Source organism: Carcharodon carcharias, chromosome 20 (genome assembly GCF_017639515.1).
Source record: "Carcharodon carcharias isolate sCarCar2 chromosome 20, sCarCar2.pri, whole genome shotgun sequence".
Classification (NCBI taxonomy): domain Eukaryota; kingdom Metazoa; phylum Chordata; class Chondrichthyes; order Lamniformes; family Lamnidae; genus Carcharodon; species Carcharodon carcharias.
The window spans coordinates 14,551,947-14,567,540 of record NC_054486.1 but is presented as its reverse complement, the minus strand read 5'-3'; positions in this window follow the sequence as shown (position 1 = coordinate 14,567,540).

The window sequence follows — 15,594 nt, the reverse complement described above, 5'->3', positions numbered from 1 at the left end:
TGAGGGGGGGGGGCCGAGGGGGGGGGGGGGGGGGGGGGGGAGAGAGAGAGAGAAAAGCCAACAGGAAAATCGCTCGTGACTCCGAAACCAGCTCCGCCCGACAGGCCGCGGCTTACCTCCTCCTTCCACCTCCCCCACCCACAATCCCGGCACTGCGCATGCGTGCGGCGGGCGCCGCCGGGAGTTGTAGTTCCCTCCTCCGTTAATTTCTGTTCTCGGTTCCCGGCTCCAGGACTACATTTCCCGTACTCCCTTACCCCACCCCTCCCCCCCCCCCCCCCCCCCCCCCCCCCCAGCCTCCCGCCTCCCACCCACCTATCGACCCGTCAGGGGGCGCGGAAGAAGGCCGGATGTCCTTCCGGGCGCCGGAAGTTGCGTCTAGCCCTTGAGGGCGGGGCACTGTGGGTCTTGTAGTTCCGCTTCCCGGCCACTCCTTCCCGAGATTCATAGCGGAAGGAGGCGAGCAACATGGCGGCCGGCAGGAGTGATGAGGAGGTCAGAGAGCTGAGGACAGTAAACACAACAACTTTCTTTTGCATAAGAATGAAGATGAAACCGTCGGCAAGGCAAGATATCTCGCTGAATTCAGCGTGGCTTCCGAAGTTTCTTGGCATCTGCAGCTTTCTTCTAAGAACAAGAGCTTATATTTATATAGCGCCTTTAATGTAATGAAACATCTCAAGGCCAGGGTGATCAATTCTTCTGAAATAAAATAAGGGACACTTCGTGGGACCGAGGTTTGGGAGGGCAGGGATGGTGATTATTGCTGCTGACTGGGGTTGGGGAAGGGGAGGAGAGTGGCTTGGTGAGCATATCAGTAAAAGGGGTTGGAGGGGCAGGGTGATCACCTGTTCCTTATTTTACGGGATCATCCCATATTTGAGGCCACTGTCCTGTGTCCCACATTGTGTGCCACAGGGATGCAGCTTTTCCTATAATTCGGACCCTTAAATTTCGTGCAGTGCATGCCCTCCTGTGTGTGTCATCATGCTCTGGCAGCGTTCCAGCTCTCACAGTTCTGCCGATGCCCATTTGGGCCCTCATACCAGAGTGCCCCCTAATTTTCACAACAGTTGGTCACCCCATATTGAAGGGGACGCGTGCAGCTTTAAATTAACTAAAACTTACAGCTTGTTGAGTCAAAACATCATCTCTCTGCTGGCCAACTCACTCACTCAACACAGTCACACTCGAATCACTCAGACACAACCTGGAGACTCCTAGGATCAGTCTCACATAAGTTTTCAGAGAAATAAGGGACAAGAGGTGTCTCATAAAGAATATAGGACAACGGTCAAAATAAGGGGCAGTCACTTAAAATGCAGGACAGTTGGTCACCATGAAGATGCTTCACGAGAGCGTTATAAAACAAAATATGATGCCAAACCACAGAATGAGATACTTGGTCAGATAACCAGAAGCTTGTGCAAAAATGTAGGTTTTAAGGAGTGCCTTAAAGGAGGAAAGTGAGGTAGAGAGGCGGAGAGTTATAGGGGAGGAATTCCAGAAATTGGGGCTGAAGCAACTGAAGGCACAGCCATTAATGGTGGAATAATTATGGGAATGCACAAGAGGCCAGAATTAAAGGAACACAGATATCTCAGAAGGTTGTGGGGCTGGAGGAGATTACAGAGATAGGAAGAGGCGAGGCCATGGAAGGATTGGAAAGAAGGATGAGAATTTTAAAATCAAGATGTTGCTTGACCAGGAACCAACATAAGTCAGTGAGCACAGGATCAGTAGGTGAACAGGACTTGCGCGTTAGGACAAAGGCAGCAGAGTTTTGGATGGCCTTAAGTTTGCAAAGGGCTAGCAGTGGCTGTCCCTCGATTCAAGGATGATGCCTACTCAGGGTCAGGAGTTTTTACCATGGGATTCATTTGACTGAACAGGATAATTCTTGACCCAGATCTTTGGGTATATGGGGCAGGATGTCCCATGGGTTAATGGGATCCAGGATGCAAGATTTGCTTCCATCTCTTTCTTTCTCTGCCACCACTTTGCTTCACTAAGGTATTGGGACTTGAAGCATGATGCAGCTTGATGAACAAGTTATTGACACTCAGAACAATTTGTAGCTAGCCGCTCCCATTCATTCAGGCCAATGCTGCTGTATTTCAAGGAGAGCTTCAGAGTGTCTTTCAAGTGGTTTCTTTATCCTCCCGTGGAATGTCGGCCATTAGAGAGTTGAGAGAACAGGATCTGGCGGGGAAGATGGTTTTCAGCCATCCGACATAGTCTCCAATCCACCGAAGTTGATTTTGCAAGAGTTTTGCTTGTGGAGCTGGCTTCAAAATGGACATTACCATTTGTTCGATGGTCCCCGCCTTAAATCCGGAGGATGCGGCAGCACCATTGCTGATGGAATTTCTCTAGAGTTCTTATGTGTCATTGATACACAGTCCAGGTCTCACTACAGTACGGAAGCATGATGAGGACAACTGCTCTATACACTAGTACTTGTGTTGCCCTGTGGAGATCTTTGTGGTCAAACACTCACTGCTGTACTTTATAGAAGGCTGAACTGGCGGGCTCTCTCTATGAAAGGTAAAATATGGGAGACCATATGCGAAATATACCATAGAGTTATACAGCAGAGGAACAGGCCCTTCGGTCGATCGTGTCCGTGCTGGCCATCAAGCACCTATCTATTCTAATCCCATTTTCCATCACTTGGCCCATAGCCCTGTATGCTATGGCGTTTCAAGTGCTCATCTAAATACTTATTAAATTCTGTGAGGAAACCCGTAGGCAAACAGCTCAGTACTTTGGCACAACAACTTCTCGAGAATATCCAATATGTTACTTATAATAAGTAGGAGAGTTTCAGAGTGTCTTTGAAGCGGTTCCTTTATCCTCCCATGGAATGTTGGCCACTAGAGAGTTGAGAGAACAGGATCTGAAATGCGGCCTCTGCCCTCGCACCTTCCCCTCTCTCCCAGAACCATGATAAGGTCCCTCTTGTCCTCACTTTTCACCCACCAGCCTCTACTTTGAAAAGATCATCCTCTGCCGCTTCCACCAACTCAAGCATGATGCCACCACCAAACACAGTTTCCCCTCACTGCCCCCCCACCGCCCACCCCAGTTAGCATTCCATAGGGACCATTCCCTCTGGGACGCCCTGGTCCACTCCTCCATCACCCCCTATACCTCATCCCCTTCCTGTGCAATCGCAGAAGGTGCAACACTTGCCCCTTTACCACCTCCATCCTCATCGTCCAAGGGACCAAACACTCCTTTCAGGTGAAGCAGTGTTTCACTTGCACTTCCTTCAATTTGGTCTACTGCATTCGCTGCTCCCAATGCGGTCTCCTCTACATTGGAGAGACCAAACGCAGACTGGGTGACCGTTTTGCAGAACACCTTTGGTCTGTTCGCAAGCATGATGCAGACCTTCCTGTCGCTTGCCATTTCAACACTCCACCCTGCTCCCATGCCCACATGTCCGTCCTTGGCCTGCTGTAATGTTCCAGTGAAGCTCTACACAAACTGGAGGAACAGCACCTCATCTTCTGACTAGGCACTTTACAGCCTTCCGGACTGAATATTGAGTTCAACAACTTCAGACCATGAACTCTGCCCTCCATCCTCACCCCCTTTTTTAATCCCCTTTTTTCTACATTCATTTTTTATTTTTAATCCTTTTTTATTTTATTCATTTGTCTGTGGTTTAATGTCCTTTTTATCCCCCCCTTCTATCCCATTTTCTATCTTTTTTTTCCCCCACCACTGCCCCATCCCCTACAGGGCCATCAGTTACTTGTTCCATGTTGTTCTTTCACACTGCTGTCACGTTCTGCTTTCTTATCTTTATGCCACTATCAGCACCTTTTTTTAGCACTAACCACAACCATTAACATCCCCTTTGTCCTTTAGTTCATGATATCCTTGTCAATATCTTCTTTGTCCCCACCTATTGCTGTCCTTCTATTCACCTGCCCCACCCCCTTAAACAGTATACATTTAATCACATTTCCACTTCTCTTCAGCTCTGAAGAAGTGTCATACAGACTCGAAACATTAACTCTGTTTCTCTCTCCACAGGTGCTGCCAGACCTGCTGAGTTTTTCCAGCGTTTTCTGTTTTTGTTTCAGATTTCTGGCATTTGCAGTATTTTGCTTTTAACTTATAATAAGGGGTTTGTTTTATTAAATTATTGTGTACAGTACAATGGCCCAGTGTTTGGTTACAGCATCGCAAGTCATACTGTCAACCTGGACTCTACAAAGCAATCTCAGCTGCACAACAACTGTTGGATCTCCAGACTTGAAAAGACAGAAACAACCTGGTAGTTAGAAAGGTAGAAGCAAAAAACTGCGGATGCTGGAAATCCAAAACAAAAATACCTGGAAAAACTCAGCAGGTCTGGCAGCATCTGCGGAGAGGAGCACAGTTAACGTTTCGAGCCCATATGACTCTTCAACAGAACTAAGTAAAAATAGAAAAGTGGTGAAATATAAGCTGGTTTAAGGGGGGGAGGGGTAGAGCTGGATAGAGGGTCAGTGATAGGTGGAGATAACCAGAAGATGTCACAGACAAAAGACAAAGAGGTGTTAAAGGTGGTGATATTATCTGAGGAATGTGCTAATTAAGGCTAGAAAGGACAAGCAAGGTACAGATAGCCCTAGTGGGGATGGGGTGAAGGAATCGGAAAAGGCTAAAAGGTAGAGATAAAACAATGGATGGAAATACATTTAAAAATAATGGAAATAGTTGGGAAAAGAAAAAAACTATATAACTTAATGGAAAAAAAGGGTGGGGGGATTGGAAAGGGGGTGGGGATGGAGGAGAGAGTTCATGATCTAAAATTGTTGAACTCAATATTCAGTCCAGAAGGCTGCAAAGTAGTTAGAAAGATTTGAATGCACGCTGGTTCAGAATAAACACCAGGCTACAATACAGGAAACTGACTGAAAATGCTAAGGGTGTAAGGTGAGGACAAGGTGTTGGGAGGCAGGGGAAGGGATGGATTAGGAATGCTGGAAATGGGCTGAACCTAGCAGAGGGCCCTGTCAACCCCTCCTTTTCATCATTCCAAAGGGACTGTTCCCTTCTGCAAACCTGGCCCACTCTTCTATCAGCCCCAATACCTGTTCCTCCTTCCCACACCACCATCCCTTGCAGGGGAAGGAGGTGCAATACCTGCCATTTCATCTTGTCCCTTCTGACAGTCCTGGATCACAAACACTCCTACCACATGCCATGGTGACTTACTTATTTTTATTTAGTATACTTTATTCACTGGTCACAGTTGCAGTCTCATCTAAATTGGGGGTGACCCCTTTGCTCAGTGCACAAGTATGACCCTGAGCTTCCAGCTGCTCGCCATTTTAATTCTCTGCCCAACTCACGCTCCAATTGCTCTGTCCTACACTCCCCATTCACACTGTGATCTCTCTGTCCCGCACTCCCCATTCACACTGTGAGCTCTCTCTGTCCTACACTCCCCATTCACACTGTGATCTCTCTGTCCTACACTTCCCATTCACACTGTGATCTCTCTGTCCTACACTCCCCATTCACACTGTGATCTCCCTGTCCTGCACTCCCCATTCACACTGTGATCTCTCTCTCCTACACTCCCCATTCACACTGTGATCTCCCTGTCCTGCACTCCCCATTCACACTGTGATCTCTCTGTCCTGCACTCCCCATTCACACTGTGATCTCTCTGTCCTACACTCCCCATTCACTGTGATCTCTCTGTCCTACACTCCCCATTCACACTGTGATCTCTCTGTCCTGCACTCCCCATTCACACTGTGATCTCTCTGTCCTACACTCCCCATTCACACTGTGATCTCTCTGTCCTACATTCCCCATTCACACTATGATCTCTCTGTCCTGCACTCCCCATTCACACTGTGATCTCTCTGTCCTACACTCCCCATTCACTGTGATCTCTCTGTCCTATACTCCCCATGCACTGTGATCTCTCTGTCCTACACTCCCCATTCACACTGTGATCTCTCTGTCCTGCACTTCCCATTCACTGTGATCTCTCTGTCCTGCACTCTCCCCACTCACACTCTGATCCCTTTGTCCTACATTCCTCACTCACTCTGATCTCTCTGTCCTCCACTCTTCCAGTAAAGCTCTACCGAATCACCAACAGCACCTCATCTTTCAATTTACCACTTTACAGCTTTTTGAACTATGATGAATAACTGAGGATTGAGGAAAATGTTGAATCCTGTTGAAAACCTGCCAATAAAAATGAACCATTGAACATTTTTATTGAAAACAGTTTTCTCTTTATATTCTCAATAATTGAAATGTCTAAAGTTCTCTGTTTTACACAAAATAAAAGTTATATATTTTACAATAACACGATTATCCATTTTTTACCTGAAAACTTCACCCTCACGAAAGCATGTCTCAGAGCTTGGTTCTGATGAAAGATCACAGGCTTGAAATGTTAACACTGTTTTTCTCTCCACAGATGCTACCACACCTGCTGAGTATTTACCGCATTTTCTGTTTTTATTTCGGATTGAATATTATTGCAGAGCTGCAGCTCTGTTACCGGAACAGCTCTCTCAGTTTTGAGTTTGTACTATTTGCTAGGGTTATAAGAAATAGGAGCAGGAGAAGGTCATTTGGCCCCTTGAGCATGCTCTGCCATTTAATAAGATCATGGCTGATCTGATTGTGGCCTTAATTTCACTTTCCTACCTGCCCCTCGTAATCCTGGACTCCCTTGTAGTTGAAAAATCTGTCTTAACTCAACCTTGAATATATTCAATGACCCAACTTACACTGCTGTCTGGGGAAGAGAATGCCAAAGGTTAGGAACCCTCTGAGAGAAGAAATTCCTCCCCACCTCCACCTTAAATGGGAGAACCCTTATTTTCCAACTGTGCCCCCTGGTTCTAGATTTCCCCACAAGGGGAAACATCCCCTCAGCATCTACCCTGTCGAGACCCCTCAGAATCTTATGTTTCAATAAGATTACCTCTCATTCTTCTAAAGTCCAATGAGTGTAGGTCCAAACTGCTCAAACTTTGCCCATAAGATAACCCCTTCACTCTAGGAATCAGCCTAGTGAACCTTCTCTGAACAGCTTCCAATGAAAATATAATCCCTCCGTAAGTAAGGAGACCAAAACAGAACACAATACTCTAGATAAAAACAAAAAAACTGCGGATGCTGGAAATCCAAAACAAAAACAGAATTACCTGGAAAAACTCAGCAGGTCTGGCAGCATCGGCGGAGAAGAAAAGAGTTGACGTTTCGAGTCCTCGTGACCCTTCGACAGAACTTGAGTTCGAGTCCAAGAAAGAGTTGAAATATAAGCTGGTTTAAGGTGTGTGTGTGTGTGTGTGTGTGTGTGTGGGGGGGGGTGGGGTGGGGAAGAGAGAGAGAAGTGGAAGGGGTTGGTGTGGTTGTAGGGACAAACAAGCAGTGATAGAAGCAGATCATAAAAGATGTCACAAACAACAGAACAAAAGAACACATAGGTGTTAAAGTTGGTGTTATTATCTAAACGAATGTGCTAATTAAGAATGGATGGTAGGGCACTCAAGGTATGGCTCTAGTGGGGGTGGGGGGAGCATAAAAGATTTAAAAATAATGGAAATAGGTGGGAAAAGAAAAATCTATATAATTTATTGGAAAAAAAAACAAAAGGAAGGGGGAAACAGAAAGGGGGTGGGGATGGAGGAGGGAGCTCAAGACCTAAAGTTGTTGAATTCAATATTCAGTCTGGAAGGCACTAAAGTGCCTTGTCGGAAGATGAGGTGTTGTTCCTCCAGTTTGCGTTGGGCTTCACTGGAACAATGCAGCAAGCCAAGGACAGATGTGGGCAAGAGAGCAGGGTGGAGTGTTAAAATGGCAAGCGACAGGGAGGTTTGGGTCATTCTTGCGGACAGACCACAGGTGTTCTGCAAAGCGGTCGCCCAGTTTACGTTTGGTCTCTCCAATGTAAAGGAGAACACATTGGGAGCAAAGAATGCAGTAGACTAAGTTGGGGGAAATGCAAGTGAAATGCTGCTTCACTTGAAAGGAGTGTTTGGGCCCTTGGACGGTGAGGAGAGAGGAAGTGAAGGGGCAGGTGTTGCATCTTTTGCGTGGGCATGGGGAGGTGCCATAGGAGGGGGTTGAGGAGTAGGGGGTGATGGAGAAGTGGACCAGGGTGTCCCGGAGGGAACGACCCCTACGGAATGCCAACGGGGGGGGGGGGTGAAGGGAAGATGTGTTTGGTGGTGGCATCATGCTGGAAATGGCGGAGGATGATCCTTTGAATGTGGAAGCTGGTGGGGTGATAAGTGAGGACAAGGGGGACCCTATCATGTTTCTGGGAGGGAGGAGAAGGTGTGAGGGCGGATGCGTGGGAGGTGGGCCTGACACGGTTGAGGGCCCTGTCAACGACTGTGGGAGGAAAACCTCGGTTAAGGAAGAAGGAGGAAATGTCAGAGGAACTGTTTTTGAAGGTAGCATCATCAGAACAGGTGCGATGGAGGCGAAGGAACTGAGAGAATGGGATGGAGTCCTTACAGGAAGCGGGGTGTGAGGAGCTGTAGTCGAGGTAGCTGTGGGAGTCGGTGGGTTTGTAATGGATATTGGTGGACAGTCTATCACCAGAGATTGAGACAGAGAGGTCAAGGAATGGAAGGGAAGTGTCAGAGATGGACCACGTGAAAATGATGGAGGGGTGGAGATTGGAAGCAAAATTAATAAATTTTTCCAAGTCCCGACGAGAGCATGAAGCAGCACCGACGTAATCATTGATGTACCGGAGAAAGAGTTGTGGAAGGGGCCGGAGTAGGACTGGAACAAGGAATGTTCCACATACCCCATAAAGAGACAGGCATAGCTGGGACCCATGCGGGTACCCATAGCCACACCTTTTATTTGGAGAAAGTGAGAGGAGTTGAAGGAGAAATTGTTCAGTGTGAGAACAAGTTCAGCCAGACGGAGGAGAGTAGTGGTGGATGGGGATTGTTCAGGCCTCTGTTCGAGGAAGAAGCTAAGGGCCCTCAGACCATCCTGGTGGGGGATGGAGGTGTAAAGGGATTGCTCGTCCATGGTGAAGAGGAAGCGGTTGGGGCCAGGGAACTGGAAATTGTTGATGTGACGTAAGGTGTCAGAGGAATCACGGATGTAGGTGGGAAGGGACTGGACAAGGGGAGAGAGAAGGGAGTCAAGATAACGAGAAATGAGTTCTGTGGGGCAGGAGCAAGCTGAGACAATCGGTCCACCGGGGCAGTTCTGTTTGTGGATTTTGGGTAGGAGTTAGAAGCAGTTGAGTCCGAGGTTGGGCGACTATCAGGTTGGAAGCTGTGGGAGGAAGATCCCCAGAGGAGATGAGGTCAGTGACAGTCCTGGAAACAATGGCTTGATGTTCAGTGGTGGGGTCATGGTCCAGGGAGAGGTAGGAGGAAGTGTCTGCGAGTTGACGCTCAGCCTCCGCGAGGTAGAGGTCAGTGCGCCAGACAACAACAGCACCACCCCTGTCAGCGGGTTTGATGACAATGTCAGGGTTGGATCTGAGAGAATGGAGTGCAGTAAGTTCAGAGAGAGAGAGATTAGAATGGGTGAGAGGAGCAGAGAAATTGAGACGACTAATGTCGCGCCGACAGTTCTCAATGAAACGATCAAGAGAAGATAAGAATCCAGAGGGAGGGGTCCAGGTGGAGGGAGAATATTGGAGGTGGGTGAAAGGATCCGTTGAACAGGGAGAGGACTCCTGCCCAAAGAAGTGAGCCTGGAGACGAAGACGGCGGAAGAAGAGTTCAGCATCATGCCGAGCCCAAAATTCATTGAGGTGAGGGCATAAGGGTATGAAACTAAGTCCTTTGCTGAGCACTGAACGTTCAACGTCGGAGAGGGGAAGGTCAGGGGGTATAGTGAATACACAGCTGGGGCTGGGATTGGAAGATGGGGTGGGGACGGAGGGACGGGCAGGGGTGGAGGGTCCTAGATGGGTGTTGGTGTCGATGAGTTGTTGGAGCTTGCGTTCCTTAGCACTTGAGAGAAAGAGAAAAAGTTTCTTGTTGAGGCGTCGGATGAGCCGAAGAATAAAATGAAAATGGGGGCAAGCGCAGCTTTGAAAAAGGGTATGGCGGTGCTGCTGGAGGGAGAGGTTGAGTGTGTTCATATGGCAGCGCATGGCACTGAGTGTGGATTTCAGAATGTAACGGGAACAGCAGTCCGAGAAACGTTTTATGTCCAGGAGATACCTGTAATCCTGGGTGGGTTCGAAACATGAGGGGTGGAATTTCAGTTGAAATCCACGTGGGGTAAGTCGGAGACGGAGACATTCACTGAGAAAGGAGATATGGCTGTGAAAGCGGGTTTTAGTAAACACCTTGTCAAACACCAGGAGGGAAATGGAAAGCAATGAAGGTGAGCAAGGCAAAAGAGAGATACGGAAATCTTGTCGCAGGGACGAGCAGAACTTCTTCAAGGAGGTAGGCATTTCTTGAAGAGCAGTGGCAGTCAATAAAACACAGAGATAAAAACAGAAAAACTGCGGATGCTGGAAATCCAAAACAAAAACAGAATTACCTGGAAAAACCCAGCAGGTCTGGCAGCATCGGCGGAAAAGAAAAGAGTTGACGTTTCGAGTCCTCATGACCCTTCGACAGAACTTTAGTGAGTCCAAGAAAGAGTTGAAATATAAGCTGGTTTAAGGTGTATGGCAGGGGGGGGGAGGGGGGGGAGAGAAGTGGAGGGGTGGTGTGGTTGTAGGGACGAACAAGCAGTGATAGAAGCAGATCATCAAAAGATGTCACAAACAACAGAACAAAAGAACACATAAGTATTAAAGTTGGTGATATTATCTAAATGAATGTGCTAATTAAGAATGGATGGTAGAGCACTCAAGGTATAGCTCTAGTGGGGGTAGGGGGAGCATAAAAGATTTAAAAATATTTAAAAATAATGGAAATAGGTGGGAAAAGAAAAGAAAAAATACTTCATCTGACAAAAAACAATACTCTAGGTCTGGTCTGAACAATGCCAGGCATAGTTGTAGCTAGACTTCCCTATGTTTATGCTCCATTCACCTTGGAGTAAAGACCAACATTCCATTGCCATCTGGATTACTTGCTGGGCCTGCATGCTAACATTTTATGATTCATGTACAAGGATACCCAGATCCCTTTGTACTGCAGCATTCTGTAGTCACCCTCCATTTAAATAATATTCTGCTTTTCTATTCTTGCTGCCAAAGTAGACAACCTCACCTTTTTCCACATTATACTTCATCTGACAATTTTTTACCTATTCACATAGCTTAACTATATCCCTATGCAGACCCTTTGTATCTTCCTCACAACTTACTTTCCTACTTTTCTTTGTACAATGTCAGAAAATTTGTCTACAATATAGTCCCGTTTCTTCATCCAAATCATTAATATAGATCGTAAATAGTTGAGGCCCCTTTCCCTGATTCTTGTGGTGCTCCACAAATTACAGTTTGCCAAATTGAAAATGATCCATTTACCCTGACTCTTCCTTTCCTGTTAGTTAGTCAATTCTCTGTTCATACTCATTTATCATTCTCAACAATGTGAGATCTTACCTTGTGGAGTAACCTTTTATGTGGCACCTTATCAAATGCCTTTTGGAAATCCAAATATGTGACATCTACCAGTTCCCCTTTATCCACCTTGCTTGTAACTTCCTCAAAGAACTCAAATTTGTCAAAGATGGTTTCCCTTTCCCAAAGATTTCATTTTGACTCTGCCTTTGTGATATGATTTTCTAAATGTCCTGGCACTACTTCCCTAATAATGGATTTTAGGATTTTCCCACTGGCAGATGTTAGACTAATTGGCCCATAATTCCTTGCTTTCTGTCTCTCCTTTCTTGAATACAGGTGGTGTTAGTTTGTTGTTTTCTAATCCTATACATTAATAGAATTTAGTCGGTTCCAATGTTGAGATGTTTCTTTACAGCTAGAAGATAAACTTCAAAAGCTTTAGCCAACCAAAATTGTACTGATTTTTTAAAAAACCAAGTATAACAGCCCCCATTTCAAACACAATCACACATAGTGATTACATATCAGTTGTAGCTTTTGTTAACCTGAGTTACAAACATTTTGCTTTTTAATGAAAAAAACTACCTGTTTCTCTCTCCTTAACAGTGTATGCTTTTGACAAGTTGCAGAATAGAAACTGGGTGATTAATTTGAGGTTTACACATACTATTTTAACTGCTGAAAGTGAATGAAACTGACAGCCCAGAGAGACCATTTGTTAATCCCAGTCTGACTTCCGAGATTTGAAAGTTTTGGGAGACAGAGTTGTGGCTACCATTAGCTGGGTTTTGTTTACACGAAAAAAAAAATCAAAATAATAAGACAAACAGGTGCAGGATCAATTTTATAGAACTGTCTTGAAGACTTGCAAACCAGAGCTGTCAGTCTTGGCTCTCTGGTGCTGTTAGGCCCTGTCTCATACCTCTTTGTTCGGAGGACAGATACCAGGAATCCAGCAAAGAGACAAATAGCACATTCCATTCCCAGCGCTGCCAAAGCCCAAGACTACCTAACCATGAAGCTACACCCTGACTTCCCTCCCACTCCTTTCAAATACCAATTTTGCACTTGCAACTAAGCAACTATAGCTCTCATCATTTTATAATGAGGTAAACCTTGTTCCACAGTCAGACAAATTACTGGCCTCCTTTGTTCAGTAACATTCTTGCGAGCCCTATGTATTCCAAGATCCCCAAATTAATTATCATCTCTGCCCATGCCACCCACATAGCTGTAAGTAAACCTACGTTTTCCAGAACTTTGTTTTTTTTAATACATTAATCCATTTAAAATAAAACTGGCAGCCACTTTTTATAAGTTCATTTGCTTCACCCAACCCTGTGCTTCAAAGGCTGATGAAAAACTGCTTGTCAGCCCTGCTCCTTTTTTCTTTAATTTATTTATGGGGTGTGGGCACTGCTGGCATGATTGGCATTTATTGTCCATGCCTAACTATGAGAAGGTGGTGGAGGGTACCAATTTTGAACCACGGCAGTTCGTGCTGTGAATGTGGTCCCATTATATTATTTGGTAGGGAGTTCCAGGATTTTGACCCGGACACCATGAAAAAGACTAAGAAATATGTGCAAAACAGGGCAGGGTATGACTTGGTAATGATGGAGCACGCGTGCATCTGCTGGCTTTGTCCTTCTGGTTGCTGGAGGTTGCAGGTTAGGGATGCCTTGGTGAATCGCTGCAGTGCAACCTGTCGTGCGCAGGCATTGTAAGCTCCAATGTACTAGTGGTGGATGGGCTGTTGATCAAATGGATTGCTTTGTGCTCGAAAGGAGTCAAATTTCTTCAATCTCGCAGCCTCCCCCTTCTGTGGAAATGAGTATTTAATCATCTTTTGGACTTGAGCCTTGGGGTTGGGAGAGATTCTGAAGCAGACTGAATCAACAAGGTGTATAACGAGTATATTTTAGTAATACTGTAAATGTAACAGGACACACAAGAGTCACAGAGTTAACAAGCTGACTTGTCAGCAAAGCACTATTCTTGTGCTCAAGAACAGCCTTGTCCTTCAGGTCACAGCAATTAGTAAAACTAGACAATATAATACCTGGTTCTGCTTGAAGGAACACTGATGTCAGGATTCTCTTCTGGACCCTCTGTGTGGACATTTTTTGTGCTGTTTTATATCTTACATTTTTTCATGTCAAGACCAAAGTTTGGCTATTTCAGACTTAAATATATTCATCAGTGGAGCATGAGCAGCCCCCTCTGGGGTAAAGAATCCCAATGAATCACAAACCTTTGAGTGAAGAAATTTCTCCTCATGTCAGTCCTAAATGATTGGCCCCTTATCCTGAAACTAATGGCAGCACTGGGCTTGACACTGATCTGATACCTCCAGGGAGAATGGCTTGCCTGCACTCATTCATAGACATTTGGTTAAGGAAGCAGAAGCCACTCAGCAGTTGTGGAACTATGTACCAGCAAGTAGTCAGTTCCTTTAGTAAAAAAAAAAATTAGCTTGTGTATTTTAAATTAGTGTTTTTATAATCTGCTGAAGGATAAATCCTATTATATGCCAATTATAGTGCCAATTTTAAATGTCCAGTCAGATAAGCTAATCTCTGTTTTAAGATTATTTGATAGTATTGATATTTAAATATAAACCATTGGGCTATAAGACCAGTCAAACTAGGGATCTTCAAAAGGGCATGATGGATAAGAAACCTTGTACAGATATACAAGATATGAGAAGTGGTTTTGGTAAATCTGAAGCTCTGGCCAGGATTTTATCCCTGCAATGGGAATCCCCTCCACTGTTTCGAGAACTGGTGCTGGAGGCCCTAGTTACTGTTGTGGGGCAGGCCTGACACAACTGGCCAAGATCAAGCTGTCCACGGAATTTGGGACTCCGAGGCCAGAAATCCCACCACCTGAGAGCTGTCAGCCAATCGGAGGCCAGCAGCTCACCATTGCTGGCAGCGCCACCGGGAGAGGAGGCTGCTGTTGATAATTCTCTCAGGCCCAGCCCAGGGATCAACACTGGACCAAGGACACAGGTGAGTGGGTCGCGATGGGGGTCACAGGGAGTCGGTCACCAGTGGGGCAAGGGACAGGGGGGTGACTCTGAGCACCTTTCCCTTCCCGATGACAGACACTCAATCAGGCACTGAATGCTTGACAACCAGGGGCCAACACACACTCCACCTCTTATGAGGTCTCAGGCAAAACCAAAAGGGTTTGCTGGGCAGCCTCTAGGAGGCACAAGAGAGCTGTGCAAGTCTGGGAGAACCCCTGAGCCACCACTGAATTCCAATGGGCTCAGGGATAATTGATATCAAGCGTTTCATTAATGAGTCTAATTGACATCCTGCTGCCAGCGGGCAGGATTCCCTCATTGAGTCCTGCCTGCCCTCAACTTAATTGGGGACATTTTTCCTGACGCCGAGAACCTGATAAGTGTTCCCCTGCCCGATTCCCCCCACCATCATGCCTGGTGGCGAGCTCAATTAAATTCCACCCACCATCTTGAGGTAAGCCGAGATTCTAGAACAAGGCGCATGGGTTAAACTGGGGAAAGGACAATCACTGTCACATAAGTAAGGATCAACATCTGGCATGTTCTTCCAAACAGGGTGAACATTTTAGATTCATATAAGTGCATTTAGATGATTAGACATGGCAGGCTGACCAAATCTACAAGGGAAACTTGGCCACATTAGCACAACGATATTTTGCAATTTGTCTTAATTATGAGAAGGTTGGTGCACTAAAGTCAGAAGTAATGAGTCCACTACCACCTTTAGAGATCCTAAAGATTAAATTAAATCATTTATTAACAAAAGAAGAACAAACTTAAATGCACACAAGATTACGTTTATACTGTTATAACAGTTCCCAAATTCCTATTTAACCATACTCCTAACTATGCACCACTTTAATGCAACAGTCCAAATAGATTCCAAATTTATAAAGTCATTTATAAAGACTTTTAACACAACTTTGGTTACTGGAACAGTAAACGTCTGCAGGGTGGCCAGGGGCTGTTCCCCAAGCCTGTTTCACACGGTCACCTTTCAAGATCTCACACGGTCACCCCTCACACGGTCTTCCCTCCTTATTTAAATATATTTCTCATTTTTTGATCT